This window comes from Sciurus carolinensis, chromosome 13, assembly GCF_902686445.1.
Source record: "Sciurus carolinensis chromosome 13, mSciCar1.2, whole genome shotgun sequence".
Classification (NCBI taxonomy): Eukaryota; Metazoa; Chordata; class Mammalia; order Rodentia; family Sciuridae; genus Sciurus; species Sciurus carolinensis.
The window spans coordinates 71725485-71738037 of NC_062225.1; positions in this window are offsets into that span (position 1 = coordinate 71725485).

The window sequence follows — 12553 nt, forward strand, 5'->3', positions numbered from 1 at the left end:
GAACTTACCCTCCCACAAGAAATGTAGAAAATGGGATAAAATACATAAAAAACAAACAAACATATTTTCAGACATTGGACAATAGGCAGCATGTGATTCCTAAAAGGAAGAAACAGATGAAGGGAGGCTCACAGGAGCACTAGCTTTCTGCAGAGAGGCACAGTCCAGTCCACAGAGCAGAGAATGGGAGTACAATCTAGTTGTTAAAGAGACAAAGATTGGAGTTCAGAGAAGGGAAGACAACTACAAGTCCTGGAAGATATTTCTGGAGAAGAGGGAGGTAGACAGAAAAAATGCTTCCCTGAAATCTGCTTAGAAGTCCCTGAGTCTTTAGTAAAAACTAAGATGTGCACAGCAAAGGTCAGACAAAGAGCTATTGAAATATAGTGAACTGCATGAGTTCCAATTAGTCAGAAAGGGGCGTTCTTGTTGATAACTCAGGACATCCATATCATAAGGCCCAGAGCCAACTCTTTGAAAATAAAACAAAGAAGCAGAACTAACAAAACAATACTGGTACTACTGTGGAATTTTTAAAATACTCAATCCAAAATTCATAAAAAGGGGGGGGGGAAGGAGGAAACAAACAACAGATATGACCAAAAAATGGCAAAATGGTATGCTTAATCTCAATCATACTATTACATTAAATATAAATAGTCTAAACATGTAAATTAAAAGGACGAGAGAGTTGGATTGGATAAAAAGAAAGATGCAATTGTGTGCTACTTCCAAGAAGAACACTTTGAAATTAACATTACAGATTAAAAGAATGGAAAAAGGATATATTATACAAACAATGAACCACTCCTGAAAACTGGAGTAGCAATATTAATATCACATCCAGTAGACATTAAAACAAGAAACATTCCAAGTACAAAGAGGAACATTTTGTAATAACAAAAGGGTCAATTCAACAAGAAGATATAACAATCATAAAATGTGTATGCACCCAGTAACAAAGTTTAATAGGTAGCAAACACTGGCAGAACTGATGTAAAAACAAATTCTCATTTATATTTGAATTTTTCAAAAGGCCTCTTGCAGAGTAGTGAGAAGGGCAGAAACCTGTAGGGAGGGAGCTGGTTCAGTTCCCTGAGTGTGAACCTCACCACCCAAGCCTTTTCACCCTTCCTCCATCGGTTTGCCAGTAGCTCCTCACCCATACATGGGCTTCATATTTATGCCTATTGAGCATTACCTTTATTAATTCCAGCCTACCTTCGTAGATACCTAAGTATGTTTTGTTTTGTTATCTTGAGGTTATCCTACAAGGATCCCAGAGTTATCAAAATTATAAACTCTCTTGCAAGTCTTCACATCTCTGTCCTTATCACTGGGAGGAAGTAATCGTGTGGGCAGGGGCTGCATGCAGAAGCCGTTCTCAGGCTAAAGGCAACTCTGCTGTGATAAATGTTCATATTTCTTTATTTTGACAAGGATAAGATGTCCTATTAAATGCTTTTTGAAGAGTCTAAGTACAAAGAAGGGCTCTAAAATATTCCAGCACTGTGACCTTGGGAGGGTCACCTATCTCCTCCATGTCTCTCCATTTGTAAAACGAAGATCACAGTATCTATTTTGTAGAGTTGCTTTAAAGATTAAATGACTTGCTACAAAACCAGAGTGATCTCTAGTACAGAGTTTGAACTAAATAAATGTTGGCTATGATCCACGTTTACATAAAAAGACCTCTTTCAATAATTGATCAGATATGTAAATACAAAAAGCAAAAAACCTATATACTATCAACTTGATCTATTGATATTTATAGAACAGTCCACCCCAAAATAGTAGATAACTAATTCTTTTCAAATGCATATGAAATAGTCACCAAGATAGATCATCTACTGAGCCATGAAATAAGTCTCAATACATATAAAGGATTAAGTAATATAGAGTATGTTCTCTTACCACAAGAGAAATAATCAGAAATTAATATCAGAATGATCTCTAGAAAATATTGAAAATTAAAAATCACACTTCTAAATAATCTATGGGCCAAAGGAGAAGTCATAAGAGAAAAGAGAAATTAGAGAATGTCTTGTGGAAATTAAAGCACAATATATCAAAATCTGTGGGGTGCAGCTAAAGCAGCATTTTCAGGGAAATTTATCCCTCAATATTCAACTGGATGGCATATACCTATAATCCCAGAGGCTCAGGAGGCTGAGGTGGGAGGATCGCAAGTTCAAAGCCAGCCTCAGCAACTTAGCAGGGCCCTAAGCAATTCAGTGAGACCCTATCTTTACTTTTATTCTTTTTCATTTTCTTTTCTTTTTTTTTTTTTTTTTTTTGGTGGTGCTGGGTATTGAACCCAGGGCCTTGTGCATGCTAGGTAAGCACTCTATCAACTGAGCTATATCCCCAGATGAGACCCTATTTTTAAATAAAATATTAAAAAAGGGCTGAGGATGTGGTTCAGTGGTTCAGTGGTTAAGTGCCCCTGGATTCAATCCCCTGTGTGTGTGTGTGTGTTCAACCGGAAACAATCCAAACCTCCATGAATGGAAGGGAAAAACATGTTCACACAAATTCCACAGGGCAATAAAATGAATAAACTACAACAATATCAATGAATCTCAAAAACACTGACTATCCTGGATTGAATTAAAATAACAACAGAGAGAAATCCAGCTCATTCTGTAAGACAACTGCCCTGCTCTCTTCAGAGTATCAATGTCATAGAAAAATCTGTGGGGCGTAAGGGCAGGGGGAGAGATTGTCCTCAGAGCAAAAGTGACTGAAAACAACAACCAAACTCAGAGTGAACCTTGCCTGGATCATTTGAAAGAAAAAGAAAAAGCCTACTGAAAAAACATTCTGGGGACTACTGGGGAAAACTGAATAGGAACTGGATATTTGGTAACATTAAGAAATTACCATTTGATATTTTTGCTGTAATGACAGTGTGGTTATGCAAGACGTCATAATTTTTAGGAACTCAACTGACATATTTAAGAATAAAGTGCCATGCCATCTCTAATTTACTTTCTAATAGATCACCAAAAATAAATATGTGCAAGTAAATACAGAAGAAGCAAAATATGAACAACAGGTCACTCTAAGTGGTATGCATACAATTATCCTTTTAACTTTTCTGTATATTTTAAATTTTCAAAAGTTGGGAAGCGAGGGGTGGGATTGTAGTTCAGTGGTACAGCACTTGCCTGGCATGTGTGAGGCACTGGCTTTGATCCTCAGCACCGCATAAAAGTAAATAAATAAAAATAGTGTATCCATCTACAACTAAAAAACAAAAAATTTTAAAGTTGGAAAATGAGGCAAAAACCAAAATTCTCCACCCTCCCCCATCATTGAAATAATATGAAATCAAGGTTGCCCTGGACAAAGTGTACAGAGAAAATTAATTCATTGTAGATGGTGTGGGTGATTTATTATGACTTTTTAAGGAAATGAGGATGGGAAAACATGGATTCAAGTTTCCTGCACTGGGCAACCATTACAGACCAAGAGCTGCTTCGTCCGCTTGCTGGAAATTAGACCAGGTTAGTCCAGTCCCAAGTCCAGAAGTAGGTAGACCAGCTGCTAGTTGGGGATACTGCCTGCATCAGTGAAGCTGGAGGTACAGCCCAACACCCGTGGACTTGGTCTCCTCAAATCCGGATTCATCCTGGGTCCCTCTCATAATCCATATTGCTGGGCAAGTCATTCCATCACTGTTTTGGAACCCAGATGCCAGAAAAGAGCACCGCCTAGGTAAAAATTTGTACAAACCAAGGCTGACACCTAGCGGTTGTTTTTTCATTTTGACGACTGTACTTTTTTTTTTTTTTTCTGGTGCTGGGGATTGAACCCAGGGCCTTGTGCTTGCAAGGTAAGTACTCTACCAACTGAGCTATCTCCCCAGCCCTGATGACTGTACTTCTAACTCAAGAAAGTAACCAGGACAATCCAGATAATCTAGCAAGGGAGGACATAAGAAATACTGCTGGAGCACGCTGGTTCTAAGTGATCCCATGAAATTCACCAAACTCAAGCAATACACAGATGTGTGCTGTAAAATCCAAATTCAGAAAGTCAACTGAGGGAAAGGACCACTTGGGGAAACTGAGAAATTTTTGTCTTAGGATCTCCATTTACCAAAATTCATTTTGGTTTCTTAAACTAGATAATCTCCCACACTTAACCAAAAGACCTCAGTTCTAAGGTGTGTGAGTTATAACTTCCTAGAAAGTACCTATTAAGCATCTATTTGCCCCTGGCTTTCACTGTTCTGCACTGCTGAAAACAGAGGAGTCTCTCCTGAGGCTTCCACGGCCCTTCACTTGTGAAAGTCAACATTTAGTTCACTCCATCTTGTATCACAATTGGTTGCTCGACTGTCTCCTCACCCATCCTATGCCGAAATAACAAGTGCCACAGCTCCACTTCCTGGGACATTCCAACACTGGGCATCAAATGCAATCACATGTCTGCAGGACCCCATGTACACAGCTGCAAGGAGAGTAGCTAAAAAAATTCCGAATCATTGAAGAGGCTCCCACCTCTGCAGACCCAAACCTTCCCTGTCCTCATGAAATAAACATTGAAATAAACATTGTCATGCATTCATGAGGTTAAGAGCTTGGCAAATACTAAGAGTAACAGTCTGATCTACTTTGCTTAAACGGAGATGTTCAAAGCCACAGACTCCTAGAGGAGCATCCTAGATCATTTATTCCAGTGTAATTACCCAGCTCAGGGAGGTAGAAGCAAGAGCCATAATTTCCCAAAATTAAAAAAAAAAAAAATCATTATCATTGTATTATATTAAGTTAAGTAAGCAAAGTCAAATTTCATAATATTCCATCAATAAATTGACCTGTTGGCTGATCATAAACCCAATCAATATTCCCATAGGATTAATTTGAAACTTGGGGAGGGGTACACTAAAGTCCATTTGTAAATTGCTACCACCATACTGAGAGGCAACTTGACAGAGTCAGTGGAAATTTGAAGTATGTACTGCAACCACAATTCCACCTCTTGATGCCCACCCTGGCAAGATCCTGGCGTAGGTGCATAAGCATCACGACCAAGGTCACTGCAGCCTTCATTTTACTGAGAGACTGGAAAGAACCCAAACATCACCCATCAAGGGATGCCTCCTGAGTCTGAAGCTGCAGCGGTGGCTCTCACAAGTGAGAACACAGCAGCAGCAGCAGCAGCAGCACAGGGAGCCCACAGCCAGGCATTCCCTGGCTCAAGCCCGGAGTCAGAACACCAAGGTGGGGCAAAATGGCCTGAGTCTTATGGTCCTCCAGTGGACCCTAGTGCAGCTTTAATTTTTTTTTTTTAATTCTATGTTCTTTAATGTCTAAACAAATGTAAACTTCTTTTTCTGAATTATCATGAAAAGTGGTGGGATAGGCATGGAACTGTTCTTTCTCTTTCAAAAAAACATCAGCCGCTGGGTGCTGATTCCAGTGGCTCAGGAGGCTGAGGCAGGAAGATCTCGAGTTCAAAGCTAGCCTCAGCAACTTAGCAAGGCCCTAAGCAACTCAGTGAGACCCTGTCTAAATAAAATACAAAAAAGGGCTGGGGGTGTGGCTGAGTGGTTAAGTGCACTTGAGTTCAATCCTCAGTACCCCTCCCCACCCCAAAAAACTCAGTCAAGTTTGTCCATCAACTCTTCCAAGAACTTTTGTATACATCAGGCATCATTTTTTGAGTTGTTAAACCTCGATGGGAAGCAGTACCTCTGTTGCTTGAATCCTGAGGCATGAAAACAACTGGAAAGCAGCCCTCCTCTAAGCCACCACCTTCAATCTCCCCGGGTGCAGTTTTAAAGAATAAAGTATTCCATATTATTAACTTGGAAAGTTCTCCGAAATACATTGGATTGAAAATAAAAACAAAGTTGCAATATGTTACACACAGTGTATCTCTTATGTGAGGAAAAAGAAACCACTTGTTTTCCATGAGTACATCCAAAGTAACAGTGTTTGGTTATCTCTGCATAGAATTGTTCTAGGCTGGGATTCTGGAAGGGGATCAGGGTTAAGCAAAGAGTGTTTGATCTTATCATCTATAACCTTTCATCTTTTTTTTTTTTTTTTTACTAGAATGTATTTTGGCATCACCTAATTAAAATCAATTAGATGCCTAGAGTAGTCAAATACATAAGAGACACAGCAGAATGGGGGTTGCTGGAAGCTAGAGCAGGGGGCATGGGGAATTATAGTTTAATTGGTAAAGTTTCAGTTTGAGAGAATGAAAAAGTGCTGAGTCTTGATGGTGGCTATTGTAGCACAAGACTGCACATGTACTCACTACCACGAACTGTGCAATTGAAATGGTAAATTTTCTATTATATATCTTTAACCACTATTTTTAAAAGAAATATTTTGATAAATGCTTAAGCTCTGAAAGGTAGGCACCAGTTCGTTCACAGAGCCAATCCAGGCTTAAGACTGGCCTCTTCCCAAGTTTCCAGCATTGTGTGACCCTATCTCCCGCGCGGGTGACTGGACGGGTTAGCCAAAATGCAGCCTAATCAACAGACCCTCCCAGAAATTGGCAATTTGGATTGGCTTAGGTTCCCCACAGGAAAGATACATTCCTGAGGGCAACAGAGTTTCGTGAAGGGACTCATCACATAGGTGTGGGTGGAGTTAAGGGAACCAAGAAAGTGAGGCACCCTGGGGCAGGCTAGGGAGGAAGACCACTAAGGGAAGGGAATGTTTCTGCGCCCCACCAGGAGCACAGGCAGAGGGCCATGCTAAACCTGGCCTGGTAGAACCCTCACCAGGAAATGGAGACACTGACCCACACCTCCCACCCCTCATCTTTCCCATGGGAGCTGGGCTAATGCCAGCAGTGAGACTCAACCTCCTAAGGCAGAGAGAGAGGGTGACAGTAAATCTACAGGGCAAGGAAATCCAGCAGGTGGCTGGATGATAACGTCATGACCCAGGAACAGTAAGAAACCAAAGGACAGAGAGCAGTGAGGTGGGGGAGAAGGGGCCAGAGGAAGGCTCTGATGGCTCTCTCCCTAGTTTGCGTGGGAATCCCACGTTAGCACCTTCCCTCGGGGAACCCCACAGCCGCACATTTTCCTTTGCAACCTAGTATTCGTGAGGGAAAGAGGAAGGAAAATAACTCAAACAAAATGCAAGGAATTCCTGTCTAGTTCCAGAAAGAGGAATTTTTTAAGCTTAAAAATATAACTATCATTGAAAATAGAATCATGGGAAAAAATGAAAGGCAAAATAGAAAATAATTGTGACATGTTTGGCAAGGGATGATTATCTTTTTAAAAACTTAAGAGATAAAGAAGACAATCCAAGGACAGACAGGATCTGAACCCATAAAGCACTAAATACCAATGGCAGTGAACATGAAAAAGATTCTGAACCAAGTCATGATGAAACAAAAATAAAAATACTATGCAACTAAAAACTGATATAACTTTTCTGGAAAGGAATTTTGGCGTATTTCTTAAAGTGGTATATCAGTGATATACCACTCCTAGAAATAGTTCGTAAGAATATATTTTAAGAAACATACAAGCAGGCCTGGTGGTACACACCTGTAATCCCAGCGACTCAGGAGGCTGAGGCAGGAAGATCACAGGTTCATAGCCAACCTCAACAATTAGCAAGGCCCTAAGCAACTTAGCGAGACCCTGTCTCAAAAAATAAAAAGGGCTGGGGATGTGGCTCAGAGGTAGAATACTTGTCTAGCATGCATGAGGCCCTGGGATCAATCCTCAGCACCGCCAAAAAAGAAATCATTAAAGGGGAAAAAAATATATTATGTTCACTTAAGCATCTTTAGAAAAGGGGAACTGTGTCTACCAAAAACGCTGGCTGAATTTAAAATGACAGAATCAAAAAAGCCTTTCTCCTATCCTTATGCCTTATCCTCCCTTCCCATATTGGAAAAATGTCTAACAATTGATCTGAAAATGGTTAGGCAGGGGCTGCACTTTAATGATGTGTTCCTAGACACAGTTCCCTTTGGGTTTTGCAGCATCCTTGAGCCAGGTGGCGCTGTTGTTACTCTCCTGTTACACACACACACACACACACACACACACACACACACACACACACACAAAGGAAGGATACTAAGTAGGCCCATCATTGCCACAGTAAATTTAGTCTCTTTCGACAATAGGCTTAACTGTATTTCTGTTGGCCCATCTTTCATTTCTTGCACCTAATATTATCACAAGTCACAAATGAAAAGAGACCAATTCAGTGGCACAATAAGACTATGCAAAATGACATAAATGTACACCTAAAAATGGTTAAAAAGTTCATTCTTATGTGTATTTTACCACGACAAAAGGAAAAAGGGAAACTTCCAGACTGAGAAATAATTAACATGACTGGCTTCACTGCAATCTAGTGAAGTTTGTTCCTTAGGTGTAACCCCATGTTCTTTGTGGACCCATGGTCACCAGCAAAATATCCCCTGAATTATTACCTAACCAGCAGCTGTAAGTGGTGCCAAATTCCAGTCACTGTCCCATTAACAAAAGCAGAAGAGGCCAGGCGTAGTGGTGCACTCTGGATCCCAGCAGCTCAGGAGGCTGAGGCAGGAAGATGACAAGTTGACAAGTTCAAAGCCAGCCTCAGCAACTCAGTAAGACCCTGTACTAAGTAAAAATTAAAATTTAAAAACAAAATTTTTAAAGGGGTGGAGGATGTGACTCAGTGGTTAAGTGTCCCTGGATTCAACCACTCGTACCAAAACAAAAAACAAAAAAACAGGCAGTATGATGTGAGGCACTAGTACAGCATGAAGCAGTGCTGGCAGGTTCCTAACCAATTCACTTCTTACTCCAGTACCACCCTGTGGTTCAAAAACAATCTTCCAATTGTAAAACTGGATTAGTGGGTGACTTTCCTGTTTAGAATGAAGTCACCACCCCACAAGGACCACCTGCTCCACCTGAGATGATCTTCCCACAATAAATACACACACCATGGAAACACCACTTTTTCTTGGAAGCCTGGTTCATAACTCTGCTGTATGGAACTGATCAACTCCGTGCATGAGCTTTTTGAAGCTGCAAAGCATTGGCCCAGCTTGGGAGCCTCAGGACCACACAGGCTGCTCCACTCTCCCCCGCCAGCCCAGGTGGGAGGAATCTAACTAGAGCAACCTGAACCACAAACAGGACAAGCCTACAGCAAAATGTTATAGTTACCTACTTATTTCTACTAGAGAATTCTTTTTAAACTTTAGCACTCAAAATGTACTAAATTTCTTCCCTCTTTAAGCCATTATTACCTAGAACATGCCACACAACTTAATGTCATTAATTTTCAACTTTTGTCCCCTTGAAGTCCCTCATCTAATGAGTGAAGTTATAACTCCATCCAAGCAAACTGCATTTTGCATGGCCCTCTACACAGATTTATAATTGCTCTGTTCTCAGGAGTATTTTCATATTAAAAGTAATCCACATATTCATGTAAATCTGCCACAATGTTGAGGAGTCAATCTAGTTTTCTCACTGGTCAGCACAGTGCAAAGACTGCATGCTCTCTAGCCGCCGTTCTTTTCCTGTCTCCTCAGTTTGAATGAAACCTGCTAATCCATTCACACTGCTGTGGCCTCTCATTCTGCAACCGCTTTGTGATCCAGTGTACAATTTTGTCAGCACAAGAGATAGTGCTGAGGTGCCACAAAAGTCAAGACCACTACATTGGAGTAAAAGAAAAATAGAATTTTATGCCTGAGTTACCTTCAAAGAAAGATCAACGAATGGTTACTAAAAACCATTGCAGCCTATGTGACTTCACCAGTAATCATATCAATCACAGCTGAAAGAAACTGTAGCTGAGGGATACCATAATTCAAATTTGAAGGGAATGGAAGAAACAAGGTCAGTTCCTCCTACCTCACTGTTTGTTGGTGTCCCCTGGGATTTCTCTTCTTCCTGCAGCAATGGAGCATCAGGCCTCAAAGCTCCTGTTTACAGGACTCCCCTTGGGAAGCTCACACTGGCTCAAATTTCTATCTCCACCCATCTTCTCCTCCCAGGCTGAGCATGTATTTGCAGAACTGATCTCGACAACCCAACAAGTTCAACTGTCCATCTCCCCTCAAACCTCCTCACCCACAGCAGCATGCAGGCACTTCTCACTCTGGAGTGCAGACACCTCTCTTTTTCTCACACCTCACAGGAAACCTCATTAGCTCTAATTTCAAAACAATCCCCCCAAAACACAGTATCACCAGCTCCACTACTAACTAACTGCTGGTTCAACTCAGCACCATCACTGCTCCCTTGGATTACTGCATCCTGCTGGGTTCTGCCTACAAAGAAAAGTTCTTCCTCTTTGCTCACCACAGGACACTGAATTCTCAGTACAAACCTGGACTGTTCAGCTCAAATGCCACAATTCTGCATTTCTCAGAGCATACACCAATGCCTACAAATCTGCAAGGCCCTACGCAACCCAACTGCTCAATACGTTTCTGACCTCATCTCTCCAACGCACTCTCCCTTTCTCAACATCCATATTGACCTCCTCTCCACATTTCTTCAATACAAGACATGTGCTGGCCTTTAGGCTTTTGAAGACTCTTACCCCAGATATCATGCTTAGCCAACTCGCAGTCCTCGGGTCTACGTTCAAATCCTTCCTCAGTGAGCCTACCCTGACCACTTAAATCTGCAACCTATACTCCCCAAACCCAACAACCTGCCTAACTCTGTTTTTCTTCACCATAGCAGTTACCATGTATATTAAAAGTTTATCACTCATCACAGATTGCTTATTGCCAGAATCTCCCTGGTAAAAGTCAGCTCCTCAAAGACAGTGTTTTAAGTTGGCTTTCTATCACTAAAATGAAATAATGGAGGCAAAAAACTTGTAAGAAGCAAAGTTTTATTTTGGCTCACAGTTGTGGAGGTTCCAGTCAAAACCTGAGGCCCATTCTCAGAGCCTCTGCCAAGGGCAGCACATCATGGTGGGAGCATGTGGAAGAGCAGACCACTCACCTCATGAGCCAAGAGGTCTCTTCAGATCAAGGTCCCACAATCCCCAGGGACACGCACACTAGCTACCTCCTCCTAGGACCCAAAGGTTCCGCCACCTCCCAAGAACGTGACTCTGGGGTCCAAGTTTTTAAGACACCAATGTTTTGGGGGGCACTTATCCAAACCACAGCAGGTGGGTATCATTTTTTCCCCACTGTTCTGTGATACCAAGCAATGAAATAATCCTGAGCAGAGAGGAGGCAATCAATAAGCATTTGTTACAATGAATAAATGCCAAAGTTGAGAATTAGTCCCCACAAGAACCTACCAATGTCAATGAACCCAACGTTGCATTCACCAGGTCTCAGGTCTGACCTTCAGGCACCAAAGCCTTGCCATCTACATATACAAAGCATACCTATCTACTGAACGTCCTCATCTACACCCAAGGAATTTACTTCTACAAATTCATTTCAAACACAAGCACTATTTAGGATTCTTGCCCAAAACATTTCAACAGAATCTGATCATAAGGAAACAATCGGACAAATCCAGAATGCAGGACCCTGTCCAACACAATTTATGTGAACTCATTAAAATATCAATCAAGACACATACACAGTGAGGGGGAATAGGAATATAGTGGATTATCAGAATATGACAACTAAATATGATGTACATATGATTAGTGACTTGGTTAGAGGGCTAAAATTTTCAAAACTAAGAAGTTGGGGAGAAAAATTAAACTCAAAAAAGAAAACACACAACACTTCATTTTCTGAATTGACCACAAGACAGCAAAATACCCATGACCAGAAAATTCTTTTCATAACAAGCCTAATTAAACTCTGGACTTTTTAAAGCCAAAAATAATAATAATAATAATAATAATACAAATCAATAAATTAGTAAGAGATCATCACATGGTTATAATTTACTTCTTTAAGTCAGTTGGGGTAAGGGAAATGTGACTCCCAGGACCTACTCTATCAGCACACAGGCCTCTCCCTTACTGTCACTACAGCCTAGCCACGTGGGACAGCCTCAAGAAATCACCAGTTTTACCTGACACTAGATTAAGACAAAATTCCTGGTTCTTTCACTTCATTTAAACCTGTAGGTTATACAACAAGCCTTGAAAGCATTTACCTATTAATGCTACTGGAATAAAATCCCTTTTAAAAACCTTCACACCATAAACGCAGACACATGACTGAATTCCTCTACATATACCACAAGACAAGCACTGGGTAAAGATGAGTATTTATTCACTTTACAAAGAGATGGTATTAAATTGCCATAAACAGCTCCATTGATAAACAAATACCACTGTACATCACACCAGCAGCTCAAACTGCATTCCCAAGAGGGCTCAGGGCTCTCCTAGATGAGCAGAGAAACCTCTGTTCTGCCACAGATGTTAACAAGTCCCTCAGAGATAATGGCTTGTTTTACATATTCACAGGTGGGAAAAGATTAATCCATCTGCCCAGCCCTACCTAAATACTGGCTTATTCTTTAAAAAGAAAACAAAGCAAATTCCCAATACTCTGAAAAAGCTTTTGTGGCACACCAAAATACTTATTTATACATAAAAAATCTTGAGTT